The sequence below is a fragment of the Pseudonaja textilis genome, chromosome 4, assembly GCF_049901715.1.
Source record: "Pseudonaja textilis isolate UNSWEBS1 chromosome 4, rPseTex1.2, whole genome shotgun sequence".
NCBI classification, from domain to species: Eukaryota; Metazoa; Chordata; class Lepidosauria; order Squamata; family Elapidae; genus Pseudonaja; species Pseudonaja textilis.
In genome coordinates, this window is record NC_141993.1 from 80,087,673 (window position 1) to 80,102,532 (window position 14,860).

The 14,860-nt window shown below is 42.3% G+C and overlaps 1 protein-coding gene across 21 annotated transcripts in view; it reads left to right on the top strand.

Annotated features, from left to right (window-relative positions):
• NAALADL2 (N-acetylated alpha-linked acidic dipeptidase like 2) overlaps nt 1-14,860 on the top strand; it is a 608,345-nt gene that overhangs the window by 265,961 nt on the left and 327,524 nt on the right. The gene's annotated exons all lie outside the window — the stretch shown is intronic.

Here is a 14,860-nt window from a genome sequence, read left to right on the forward strand (position 1 = left end):
TATAGCCCAGAAAGACTGTTAGAAATCCATTTCTGGAGATTATACAATAGGTCACGTGATTTATACTTGTTTTGTTATTTGAGGTTTTTTTTTATTTATTTAGCATATGGCTTTATTAGATTAGTCAGAAGGTTACAGTGCTAATGTAGAGTAGTAGTTTGGCTGCCTGTTTACCAGTTTCTGTAGGTACACACTTGCGCGCTTCTCAAGGTGTGCCACAGGAGGGTGAGCTAGCTTCACGAAAGAAATATGAGCAGCTTTTTTGGCAGTGCCATTCTAAGGACCTTCTTCCTCCACCGAAGCCACATTGCAAATGGGCGCCAAAACCGGTAAGGTTCAGAGCTAGCAAGATCCTAATCACCGCAAGAAGTGCTGGCTAATCTCCCCACCAAAGTGGTACCTATTTATCTTCTCACCCAGAACGTGCTTTCAACCTGTGAGGTGAGCAGAAGCTGAGGCGAGCAATGGGAGCTCACCCCACCACACAGTGCTAGGACTCAAGCCACTGGAGCAGAGATTATCTTCACTGTCATTAAGCCACTGATTTGGGGTTGAAATCCATAACATTTCAGTATGGCTTTGCTGCTTGTCATACAGATCCAGATTAACATGGTTGGGAGGCACCTTGTAGGTCATCTAATGCAACCCCCCCACCCAAGCAGACCCTACACCATTTTGACAGATGGCAGTCCGGTCTCTTTTTGAAAGCTTCCAGTGATGAAGCTCCCACCAACTTCTGAAGGCAAGCTGTTCCATTGATTGATTGTTCTCACTGTCAGAAAATTTCTCCTTATTTCCAAGTTGAATCTCTCCCTGATTAGTTTCCATCCATTATTCCTTGTCTGGCCTTCGGGTACCTTGGAAAATAGCTTCCCCTTCCTCTCTGTGGCAGCCCCTCAAATATTGGAACACTGTGATCCTTTCTCCCCTGGTCCTTCTCTTCACTAGACTAGCCATGCCCAGTTCCTATAACCGTTCTTCATATGTTTTAGCCTCCAGGCCCCTAATCATCCTGGTTGCTCTTCTCTGCACTTTTTCTAGAGTCTCAATATCTTTTTATAGTGTGGTGACTAAAACTGGATGCAGTACTCTAGGTGTGGTCTTACTAAGGCTTTATAGAGTGGTATTAGTACCTTACTTGATCTTGATTGTATACCTCTGTAAATGCAACTTAGGATTGCATTGGCTTTTTTGGCTGCTGCTGCTGCACACTGCTGGCTCATATTTAACTGATTGTCCACTAGGACTCCAAGATCCCTCTCACAGTTACTGCAATTAAGCCTGGTTTCACCCAATCTATATGTGTACTTTTGGTTCATGAGTGCCTGTGTTCTACCTGGCTAAATCTCTAAACGATACACCCAGAAACATAAACTATTACTACAGTCACAAGATCGTAACAGCCATCTTGACTTTTCTGACTGTCCTCCTCACATAGGTATCCCTGATTTCAGGCGTCCCTGACACGGGTAGAATCTAAAGCAGGGTAATAGCTTGAAGGCACCAAAGTGCCAATTAAGGTTTAAGAAAGAGTATTGAATTCTTAAGCTCTTTGTGTCTGCATGACGGTGCAGAATAATAGGAAAATCTATGGCAAAATGATAAGGAAATCTATGCTACAAAGGAGAGATGCAGCAATAAGCAGATGATGTTTTATTGCACATTTGTCTTTCTTCAAACATGGACTCGTAGGGGGCTTATCTCCCATTTCTAATTTTTTCACATCCCACTGCTTCTTCCATCTGTTTTCTTTCCATAAAATAAATGTTAAGGCAGCAGAAATGGAAGAGCTGCACAATGTATTTTGATTCATAGAGCTCGGAATTGAAATAGCCAATAAACAGGAACAAGGAAGAAAACTGATCTAGGGAATATTAGCACAAAGCTTATAACAGTAGTCATTTTGAGATAGGGCTGAATATCAATTTTTGTCAGCTTTTCATTTTTCTAGTCATAAGCCTGCATTCATTTGAAAATAAGCAATAATCATAAAACAGCAAAAAAAAAAAAGTCTGCATTTCCTGGTGCTCCTATTTCCAGGACACAGTTTTGTCTCACATGTGTTACATTTACAATTATGTATTTTTCCCTAATGCATTACATCATTATTCTGTGTTATTTTCATGCAAAGATGATTGTTTGGATGCACTTTCCTCTAGCAATGACAATTTCATACCCTTGAGACCCACAACATGTTACATGCAAAGTTGAGAGAAATTTTGGAGGAAATTGGATTTTGGGGTATATGTTGGTCTGGAACAGAGGTGGTATTCAGCCAGTTCTGACAGGTTCAGGAGAACCAGTAGCGAAAATTTTGAGTAGTTCAGAGAACCGGCAAATACCACCTCCGACTGGAGATTTTACAGTATCCTTCCCCTGCCATGCCCACCAAGTCATGCCCGCAGAACCGGTAGTAAAAAAATTTGAATACCACCACTGGTCCGGGAATGTGTAATTTTATGAGCCTTACAAGGTGACACAAACAAATTTGTCCCCAGTTCTTATTTGGGAGCAATTTCCGGTAGCTGTGCATTTTCCCCCCTAAAAATATTCCTTGCTTTTTGGAGTTATGATTTCAGGACATTGCACAATTGAAACAAATCCATTTTCCCACACACCTTGGTCTCAAGTGGCATCATTTTATAAAGTCCACAGGAGCAAGAAGAAGAAAAATAGCAAAGATTTTTTTTTCTTAACAGCTGTATAGTTAGAGATAGCCATGCTGTTTTCTATTGTTATGTGATCAGAGATCAGATTCTTCAACATCATTACTTATCCTGTTGGAGATTTAAACATGCCCCAAGGAGAAGCTCAACATAACACATTGTCTGTCTAACCTCTTCAAGTTCCAGGATCTTACTAGGTTTGTTGGATTCCCTCCAAAAGCCACTGCTTCCAGCTGTACTGAAATGGTGCGTGCTTCTTAAAAATAAATGCTATGAACTGTAATGGAATAAAAGGTAGCAAAAAAGCAATAGATACACAATGCATTCCCTTTTAACTTATATCATCGTTCATTGCTGTAATGGAATTTGCATGGCTTCCAAGTCTCTTCCAACCAGAAAATGTTATAACGTTATAACATAAAACTTAACATATAAAATGTTATAAACACAACACTACTACTTTTTTATGACCCTGTAATTCCTTAATTCAGGGTACAGTCTGGGCAACTTAGTGGAGCTGAGCATTTAGAGGCTGGATGCCATTCCTGACTTCGCAGAGTTTGCAGCATATATTTTCCCTTTCTGCCCTTACCTTGAATCAAACTCTCAACCTTCCAAATGGGAGGTGAGCATCTTCACCATTAGGCCACTCTGTCCCTATAAATCAAAACATTCCTGATAGGGAAAAAAAGCCACCAATTATAACTCAGGGTGGAACTGGAGGGGTCTTGATGGTTTTCTTGTAGATATTTTATTACCAAACTAGATAACATCATCAGTGCTAGAAGGGAATGGGGTTTGTTCTTATATTTTAGTGGCTTGCCCTGACAGTGTTGGTAGGAGTGTTCCTGGTGGTTCCTTGGTTAAGCTGTTGTTTAATATTAGCTTGTTTGTCTCCATTGGTAGTTCCTTCATTGAGTTATTGTTCCCTTGATTGCTGGTCTAGTGTTAATCTTGGTATCAATCTCTGCTCATATCGGCCTGGATTGCTGGTAAGGAGGTGTTTGTTTGTTTTCTTTTGGGCTTTTTGATTGTCTCTTTTGTGTGGTATATAGATGCAGAGCACTTTCTTATGCCTAGGGGGCCAGTTTGCTTTGGAGCTGAGCCCCCACAAGACATCCTGTCAGGCTCTGACAAATCCACCTCCATTTAAATCATAAGTCTCTAGCTGCATCTCTCAGAGTAAAAAAAAAAAAGATTTATTAGGAGTGACCATGTTGGCGTTACCTGGGTGCAGCTGACACTAAGACACTTCATTCATATCCCCCTTCCCCCCAACCCCCTGGATGCATATTCTCCAATGGGACACATCCATAGCCAAGAGTCATCAATCATGCTCTCCAGTAATAATCTTGTGTGCCAACAGCTTTGGATGCCTAGCAATTACCTGAAGCATTTAAGAAATGCACTACTTTCCCCACTCCCTTTCTGCTGGCAACTAAAAAGACCAAAGATGTATTTTTTTTAGTTGGGCACATTGCAAAGGAGTGAAAAATCAACACTGTGATACAACTCAGAGTGCCTCCTTATGCTTACAGGACCGATTTGCTTTCCTGTCAGACCTTCCAAGGATTTTAGGCACATTGCATGGGAAAACACCATTGGAAATAGTAAAGTCATTTGGGTTAGGATTAAGGTTAGACCCCCATGGGGTCTGGTCTGGTGCAACAAACAAGGTCTCAGTTCAACTCAGAGCTTATCCTAATGGCTATGGGACCACTGTGATTTCCAATCAGCCCCCAAGATATCTTCTGGGGAAACCCCATTGAAAAAGGATTAAACCTACACTCAGTGATGGGCTGCTGGTGGTTTGGGTTGGTTCTAGCGAACTGGTAGTTCTGGTCAGCAGTTGGTCCCTCCCACTTGCCCTTGCCCTTTCCTATCCTATATTTCCCTGTTTTTTAGCTCAGCTGATTCCCGCGGCATAGCGATTCCCGCATCTCAGCTGTTTTACTCACCAGCGCTGACATAGAAGGTACATTTTTAAGCTTAAAATGGGTGGTTTTTGAATGCTGTGTGTTTGCATGAACTGCGCATTAGGCGCGTGCTCATACAACCAGGTGTTAAACCGATTGCAGCCCACCACTGCCTAAACTGTAAGGAATATAATACTGCCTTATATCAAAACACTCTCAGAAAGTTACCAACAACTTTGGGAGCTCCATCACTTGAGACTTTCAAGAAGAAATTGGACTGACATTTGTCAGAAATAGTGTAGGGTCTCCTGCTTTGGTGGGGGGTTGAACTAGATGATCTATAAGGTCCCTTCCAACTCTGATTATCTGTTATCTGTTAAGTTAAACCATTACAACCACATGGCATTAAGTAGCACACAAATCAATTAAAGCCTTCCAAAACAGCCTAAGTAACCAAAAACCTCAGCTGCCGCAGAAAATTAAGAAACAACATACTCATCCATGGCTGTTCTGACCCAACCGGATTCCCAAAGAGCAAACACAGACAAAAGCAGCAGCCTCCACCTTTTAAGGTTTAATAACGAATTCTGTTCTGAAGGCTGCTTTCCACTAATTAGCTCTGACAAGAAAGAGCCTTGCCAAGTTGTTTGTCAAGGCTGCCAAAAACCCAGAGATAAGAACTAATTTACAAAATTCTCCAAACATGAACTAAGTTGTCCACCAGTTGAGTTTAAGATTTTCTTTGCTGTCTGCAAAGAACGCTTTTTCAAACCTGGCTTTTATCCTCTTGAGGGAGGGGCCATTACCTTGCAGCCTTACTCCCGAGTCGCCTGTGCTGCTGTAATTTTTCTTGCCTCCAAGTAATCCTTTGTGCACGTGCACTTGGCACAGGCTCCTCGGGAACCTCCTCATCACTGCTGTCAGCCCCCACAATCTCTGAAGGCAAGCAGTCCACTCCCTGATGGTCTTGGCCCCTCATCAGAGTCATTACTCTCCAATGCCATCTGCACCTGCTGACAGCTAACCACAACAATAGTAGTGATGGGATTCAAGTTTTTTACTACTGGTTCTGTGGGTATGGCTTGGTGGGTATGGCAGGGGAAGGATACTGTAAAATATCCAGTCAGAGATGGTCTTTGCTGGTTCTCTGAACTACTCAAAATTTTCACTACTGGTTCTCCAGAACTGGCCAGAACCTGCTGAATACCACCTGTGATCCATAGCATATAATGCAAGAATTGTAACAGCCACTACTGTATGTAGGACAAATCAGCAGAAGACTAGCAGAGTGCATCCATGAACACCAACTAGCAGCCAGAAAACAGGATGAAATTTCACAATACGTGGACACACTCAACCATAGTTTCAACTGGAAAACAGTGAGCATAGAAAGTAACAATTAAAACAATCCTGCTACACCTGATTTTAGTTTATGGCTGAGAAATGATGTGAAGACAATCTTCGCATATAATCACAAATATAATGAGTTTCTGGATATCATTCTTTTGTCAGGAATCGCTCTACTATCTTGACAGAATCTACAAATAGGTTCAAGGTCCATGTTTTGATCACCGCATAAAAATGTATAGTCATGAAGGAATTCTAATTTGAAAATTGGTTTTATAAAGGCTTGTTTAGAACATCAGCATAGGATTGTGGGCATGTATACATTACTTTAATGATGCATAAGTACACTTCATGGACATCACATTTTTAGTTCGCTGAGTTATTTGCTAACAAGTAACATATGTCAAGGTAGCTGAATTTGGCAAATCATGAGAAAGTTAAAATTGATAGTTCTATTTCATATTGAACATCACCAAATCCTAAAGAAATAAATTCCTTGAACTTTTCATTTCCATAATACTGTCTATAAAACTACATAGCCTTATAGTAAGCAGGAGTCAAAACTTAATTCAACAACTTTTAATGTATTAGGTACAGTATTTCTCCAAAGATTATTTTATTGCATTTTCTCAGAGATGAAAAAAGATATTTTAGTGTCCTCATGAGACATATATTTAGCACACATATATCCCACACACCCCTTTAATAATTTTTCAAGCATATCTTTTATCTTTAATCTAATCTTAACTTTTTCCTCTCGTGAAGTTGTTTACATCGCATTTCATAGCAGCATGTACTGGTTATAAGAGATGCAATATCAGTAAATAATTTCCATCTCCCCCAGAAAAATACCTTATTGGGATTTCTAGAGTCATTTCTCCAAACCATAGTTTATACCATAGTCTTCAAGAAAAAAAAAAAGATAATATTTAATTTGCTGTACAACTTGACCTTGTCTCCTGTCATATTAGAACTGGTGGTGAAATGTTTGCTCTGATTAAAAGATACCCTAATTCCATTTTTAAGACTTCTTTATGACAAATCCAAGATTAATTAGTCAAGGGAAACTGATAGCTGGACAAATTGCTTTTCTTCTTCAGTAACCATATTTATCATCTGAATGTCAAATTTGCTTCCTAGTTGAGTCATATCGATGTGTGGTGAATTAGACCTGCTGCTTTAGGCATCAGTTAAGTTTTAAGGTCTGCAATTTTTTTTAATTGGTATTTGCGGGAGTCTTCCCACAGCAAGAAGATCTTTTATGTGGAGTTCTTTCACAAAGAGATCCTAACCATATAAATATTTTTTTAAAACTGGGATGGAAATAGTATTGGTTATTCAGCAGCTTCAGTGAGCCCTAGATGAAGTGGATTATTTGGGGCCCTTCCAGGCAGGATTCAGGCCTGGACACTAGATGGAAATACCATTGGTTGCACCTTTGGGTGAACTCTACTGGGAGCAGAAGAGGGGCAATGTATCTGTCCACCCATCTGTCCTTGTTCTCCTTGACCCCATTGATATATTAAGTTACATTAACAAAGGACTACAGTCAAGATCAAATGAGGCACTAATGCTACTCTATAAAGCCTTAGTAAGACCACACCTAGTATCCAGTTTTGGTCACCACACTATAAAAAAATATGTTGAGATTCTAGAATAGTGGTTCCCAAACTTTTTCAGTCCACCGCCCCCTTGATGCTACAAACTCATCCTCAATGCCCCCCACCCAGGGGAGGGATTCAAATTTCTGTGGGCGTGGCCTAATTTGAGGGTGTGGTTTGCTAGTTACGTGACTGGGTGAGCATGGCTTGCTGGTAACATGACAGGGTGGGCATGGCTTGCTGGTCACATGACTGGGTAGGAGTGGTTTGGTGACTGGCAAACCGAATACAAGTGGTCCTCACTTAATGACTGGTTGCTTAGCAAGTGTTCTAATTTATGACTGTCCTCCCCAGAACTACTTGACCTGTTTTTGGAGTTTTGACACCCATGTGCATGCACACACACACACACACACACACACACACACACACCCTTCTAACCCTGCTGGAGCAGGTCATTGGACTAGAATCGGCAAGGCATCTCTGATTAGATTCTAGAAGTGAATAGAATCTAATCAAAGTTGCTTTGCCAATTCTTGTTGATTTGTTTTATTTGTATTTCTTTATTTTGTGTTGCTGAATTGCATTGACATGTGTGTCCCTTCTTCTGCACAGCCCAAAGCTTTTGTGATTGTTTGCAGCAAAAATTACCGACCTCTGGCTTGCTTGGGCAGCTGCCACTGCCACATTCCAGTGCAAGGAGCCGCAGCACTGGAGGACCTGCCCAAACAAGTCCGAGTGGAGCAGTGCACCAAATCAATGGGGTGAGCCTGGGAGAGGGAAAGAGAGAGAGAGAAAAGAAAGAGAGAGGGAGAGAGAGAGAGAAAAAAGAAAGAAGGAAGAAAAGGGACAAACAAAGAGTGGAAGAGGGAGTGGGAGAGAGAGGGAGGGAGGGAGGGAGGGAGAGAGAGAGAGAGACCCCTGATGCATCAGATTGAAATGAGGTCTAGTTTAGAGGCCCTTTCCCACACTGAAACATCTTTGCCAGCATCTTTGCCAGCACATTGAAATATCTTTGGCTTCTATTACAGTAATTAAAGGTTTTGTGGACGAAACATGGCCAAGACTATCAGGAAGCTCTCACATTTTGTTGAGGCTTAAACAGGATCCATTGGACCAGACCTCCACCCTAAAAAATTACTTTTCCCCAATGTATTACAGTGCCAATTCTGAAGAAGGCAAAACCAAAATATACTGGTAAATTACAAGGATAACACACACACACACACACACACACACACTCCCTTCTAACCCTGCTGGAGCAGTTGATTGGACTAGAATAGATATCTCATTATATTTCTCCTCCCTCCCTCCCTCCCTTTTTATTTCTTTTTCTTTCTGTCCCTTCCTTCCATCCCACCCCTTCTTTGTCTGTCCCATTTTCTTTCTGTCCCTTTTCTCTTTCTCTTCTTCCTTTTCTCTCTCTCTCTCTCTTTCCCTCTCTCAGGCTCACCCCATTGACTTCGTGAAACCGCTCCATTCAGACTTGCTTGGGCAGGTGCCTCCAGTGCAAGGGGCTCAATGGGCTGATCCTGCAGGGCCTCACCCCGAATGCAGCGTTGGGAAAGGAGAGCAAACCAGAGCAGCTTTGCTCTCCTTTTCAAACATCCCACTGCTGCTCGAATGCAGAGTGTGCAAGTCAATGGGGTGATCTTGCGGGGCCTTTCCCCGAACACGGTGGTGGCGGGATGTTTGAAAAGGAGAGCAAAGCCACTCTGGTTTGCTTTCCTTTCCCAATGATGCATTCGGGGCAAGGTCCCGCAGGATCACCCCACTGAGCCCCTTGCACTGGAGCGTGCAAGTCAATGGGGTGATCCTGTGGGGCCTTGCCTCAAATGCAGCGGCGGCGGTGGGGATTTTTTTCTCACCCTGAATTGTGCCCTGCGAGGGCCCACCTCCAACGCCCCCCCCTGGTGCCTCTTAGCGCCCCCCTAAGTTACCCCACCACCCCCAGGGGGCAGTACCACCCACTTTGGGAACCACTGCTCTAGAAAGAGTGCAGAGAAGAGCAACCAGGATGATTAGGGGACTGGAGACTAAAACATATAAAGAAGGGTTACAGGAACTGGGCATGGCTAGTCTAGTGAAGAAAAGGACCAGGGGAGACATGATAGCAGTCTTCCAATATTTGAGGGGCTGCCACAGAGAGGAGAGGGGTCAAGCTATTTTCTAAAGGACCTGTAAACGAGACAAGGAATAATGGATGGAAACTGAACAAGGAGAGATTTAAATGTTCTGACAGTGAGAACAATCAATCAGTGGAACAGCTTGCCTTCGGAAGTTATGGGCAAGCGCCATGACTTGAGACTTTCAAGAAGAGATTGGACTGCCATCTGTCAGAAATGGTGTAAGTTCTCCTGCTTGGGCAGGGGGTTGGACTAGATGACCTATAAAGTCCCCTCAATCTCTATTAATCTGAAAACTCTAAATCTGATATCATTGACTGTGGTGTTCTTCTGAATCAGCTTCATGGGTTGGAAGTAGGCAGCACAGTATTGGACTGGTTCTCTTCCTTCCTATAGGGCTGGTACCAGACACTGTTCATTGGGAATAGGAGGCCCCACCTGTGCCCCTTACTGTATGGAATTCTGCAGAGTTAGTACCATCTCCATTTCTATTTAACATCTACATGAACATCTGTTTAACATCTATGAGATCATTCATCACCATGGGGTGAGGGATCATTGTAATGCTAATGGTACTCAGTTGTACATCTCTATATGGTGAAAATAAGTGATGCTGTTGATGTCTTGTTAGGGTGCCTGGAGGCTATGAAGGGGAACAGCTAATAAATCTTAGAAGAACTGATTGACTGGAAGAGGCACTGTGGGCTGGTCCTTCATTGTTTCCAGGGCAGCCCTGCAGGCCAGATCTAAGCACTCCATGGGCTGGATCTGTCCCACGGGCCTTGAGTTTGACACCCCTGGTCACATTCTGGTCACCTCCAAGATGTATTACTATAACGTACTCAATATGCGGTGCCCCTGAAAAGTATCCAAAAGCTTCAATTGGTACAGAATGCAGCTGCACAGATAGTTATTTGTGCCTCTACAACTGGACAGGTTACACCTCCATTCCATGATGTGTATTAGTGCTGCTTTTAATTTTTAAAGCCCTACATGGAATGGGTTCAGTTTAATGGACTGCCTCTTTCCAGTCATATGTACCCATTCCATTAGGCCATTAAGAGGAATATGTTGCAGGTTCCATCTGCTAAAGAGTTTCATTTGATGGGACCCAGATGTCACAGCTTTTCTTCTGTGGCTTCTGCACTCTAGAACATCATTCTTCCTCCAAAATTACCCCCATCCCTGTTAGACTTTTGGGAGGCTCTGAAGCATTGGATTAGATGGGCAGGAGATTGGACTAGATGACCTACAAGGTCCCTTCCAACTCTGTTATTCTTTAAGAGTAACGTAGTTCTTCCAACTACCTTGGGGATATCATTGGAAATCTGTACAATAGTTGTATTTTGTTTAGATGGGTATTTTATTTACAGTATCTTTTTTATCTTGTTTTTATTTGTTTTTAAAGTGTTTTTATAGTCGTGATGTTATTTTAAATATTGGTTGTGTGTCGCCCAGAGTCACGTTTAGTGAGATAGACGTCTATATAAATGTGATAAATACTCAGAAACCTGAAGGCAATGTCTTCCATAGAATATCATGAATTTAAATCAGTCTTCATTCCAAATTGCTGGACCAATTTCTCTAAATGGGAATTTTTAACTAATCCACAGAGAAACGTCACCCCCAAAGTACCCTCTAAAGCAATCAATCCAGGCTGTGCGGGAACACAAGGCTTGTGTCACTTCCATTGTGAACAACATGTGATAGTGAGGAAAGTGGGGAAAGGGCAGAAGGGGGGAAAACTTGCCCACTCACTCCACATGCCTCGCCTGGCCACCAAGCTACTTTTTTCTGCTGCTTTCTTCTGCTTTTGGCTGCATGGAAGGAAAGTAGCAAAAGTCTTTCTTTCTCTCCCCTAGACTCTGCCAGAAATGAGTCTTTGGGACCCTGCAAGGCATTCTGCTCCAAGAGGCTGCACCAGCACGACAAGTCTCACCGAGACTCATTTCTGGCGGAGTTTGGGGGAGAGAAAGAAAGACTTCTGTTTCTGCTGCTTTCCTTGCATGAAGCCAAAAGTCTCTCTTTCTCCCTCCCTTCCCCTGAGAATGGAGCTGGAGATGGTATCTTGCGATCCCAAATAAAGAATGATCGATTGGTAGGAAAATAGGGTGGGGAATTTTCCTGCAGACTTTTGGGGGGATTTTTCCAGGAACTGTGGTCTGCAGGATTTAAAATTATGAGTTTCATGGCCCCTGAGGTCCAAAAGGTTGGTTTAGGGGATGTGAGTGTTCTTCTGTTTATAAGGACTTCAAGTGTGGGTGTGTCAAGTGAGGGCCTTGGGATGGGTCCGGTGTGAGTCATCAGTATCTTGTGATAGAGAGGTTATATCAGGTCAGGGACACTGGAAGGTGAACTGCTGGTGGGGAAGGGTTGCGTGGGTTGGTTGAAGGTCAGTGCTGTCTCTGGTTGGCTGTGTGGTTAATTTCGATTCTGAAGGGTTTGTACGTTGGCTTAGGTCAATGTATCTGTTGATAGAATTGTTTGTGGAGTGCTAGGCTTCAATGAACCCACGAGCATGGCAAGCGGTAGCATGGCCGATGATTTTTGTGTTGCTGTTTTGTGACAGTGTGGGTAGAGATTAAGCTGTCTCTGAACTCCTGAGCAGTTACTCACAAAGCAAACAGTGCTTGCACTTTGATGCAGTCATGTTTCTGCTTTATTTTGAGAACTCAGAATTAACAGCAGTAAGAATGGAAAAATCTGTGAAAAGCCAGTGCTGAAAGCTAGCTTCTCTCAGCGCTTTAAATACATCTTCTGTAATCCATCATTGGGTTATCCAGTATCCATCCAGAATGATTAAAGCCACACCCTCCTAACATCCGCCTGCCATTCGGCCTCTTTCATCACACACCTACTTTGCTTCTCTTATCACACCCCCATTTCTATAGCCCTGTGCTTTTCTACGCTACCCAAATCCTCCTATTCCATGCTATCTCTCTCCTATCCTATCCTGTCACCCCTGTTTGAAACCTCCATGCTCCCCTGTTCATTCCAGCCCTGCATTCCTCACAGCCACCTTCATTAGTCCAGCCTGGCTGTGTGTGTGCTGGACGTGTCGCGTGCCCACCATAGCAATCTCCGCAGCTTCCCCTTCATTTCACAGCAGCTCCGATGAATTCCGTGTCAGATTGATGAGCGCTGGATCGCCAGGTAATTGATGCTTAGTCCCGGTCTTCTGGGAGGCTGCAGGCTTTCTCCGGCAACCCCTCGCGCCCCATCGATGTTCATGGAATCTAGTTTTTAACTGATGTGATGTTTGTCCCATGTAGAATTGGTTGCAATGGTTACAGTTAATTTTGTAGATTACACTATTTCTTTCATCCTTCTGTATAAAATTAACTAAAAAAATTAAAAGTATAAAAAGTTAAAGTATAAAAGTAACTGCTAGAAACCCCCTGGTATCCTGGTTCTGAACCCAGCCAGTAAGGGAAGAAACCACACTGTCGGTAGAACAACTATCCTAACTCGGCATGCAGTGACACAGATTTAGTCAGCATTCAGTCTTCTGCCCTCCAACTGAGTATAAGGGCTCAGCACAGCCCTCCCTTTGGGAAGGCTTGCTCCGACAAAGACTGATAATCACGCCCCTCCCTCCAGGAAGGCTTGCTCCAACAAAGAATCTTCGCCAGCTGCTCCTCTTCTCCTCGCTCTTTAATCCCACCCCTCCATGAGCCCTTTGTGACACCCAACATCCCACACCAACCCTGCACCTGGTGCAACCCTCTCCTTGCTTGTGGCAACTCTGAAAGAAGCAGACAAATGCATGCCCTCGATGTCGCTATCATGGACATTGACACCTGGATAAGTATCAGCGTCAACCAACTCTGAAGGCAGTCCTAGGTTTCAATAATAGAGGGATAGAATCAAGATCACATGAAGAGTTAATACACTTTATGATGCCTTGGTAAAACCACACTTGGAAAACTGCATCTAATTTTGGTCTCCAAGATATTGAAAAAAGATGTTTAAATTCTAGGAAGAGTGCAAAGAAGAGCAATAAAGATGTTTAGGGGACTAGAGGCTAAAAACAGTTTCAGGAATTGGTTATGCCTAGTTTAATGAAAAGTAGGACTAAGGGTGACATGATAGCAGTGTTATGATATCTAAGGAGCTGCCATAAAGAAGAGGGGGTTGACTTATTCTCCAAAGCACCTGAAGGCAGAACATAAGAAATGGATGGAAACTAATCAAGGAGAGAAGCAACCTAGAACTAAAGAGAACTTTTCTGACAGAACAATTAATCAGTGGAACTACTTGCCTCCAGAAGTTGTGGGTGCTCCAACACTGGAGTTTTTTAAGAAGAGATTGGACAACAATTTGTCTGAAGTGATGTAGAGTTGAGCAGAGGGTTGGACTAGAAGACCTCTAAGGTCACTTCCAACTGCATTATTCTGTTAATCATCTACCAAAGATTTATCTTGCAGCTGTGATGTTCAATACTATTCCCACTGGTTTGATGGGAACATTGGTTTGCTCTTTTCAATACTATTTCTTGACCATTTCATATCTATTTTAAATATAATATTAAACATTACCAATTGGCAAAGTAGTCAGTGCATTGCAAGACTCCATTAAATATCTACATGTACCACTGCCCATGATATACCAATAACTACTGCCAGCCAGCAAGAAACATCTATTTCTGAGATGAAAAGTGCAGAAGTGTAATTATTATTATTAATATTTATTAAGAAGACCTATGCCACTACAACTCTATAATTCCTGAATGTGATAAGCATGGTTGCCGAGGGTTGTCCAGGTTCCATATCCATTCCTATCATCTAATTTTGAAAGTTTGTTTTGCTGAAAAGACTCCAAGAATTCTTTGTGGTTAGAACTTCTATGTTTACACAGCAACCCACTTCTTTTTCATGCCAGAAAGACAAATTAATCATTCTTGCAATTTTTCAACCATATTGCCCACCTGCAAAAGTGACGTTTCTTTCTTGACTTTATTTTTGAGGTACTTCAAGATTATTATTATTGTTTTGAAATTATCTTCTTTCTGATATATTGATATTTGGTGGCAGCAAAGAATATGCTTTCTGGTAATTTTTTATTTTGTTCTGGCTTTTTTTTCCCATCATTTTCAACCAACAATATTTTCCAGGTCAAATTTTTAAAAAATCCAGTGGAAGGAATTTGTACATGATTCCTTTTTGGGGTGATTTTATGGAAGAATGGTAGGGCAGCTGCAGACT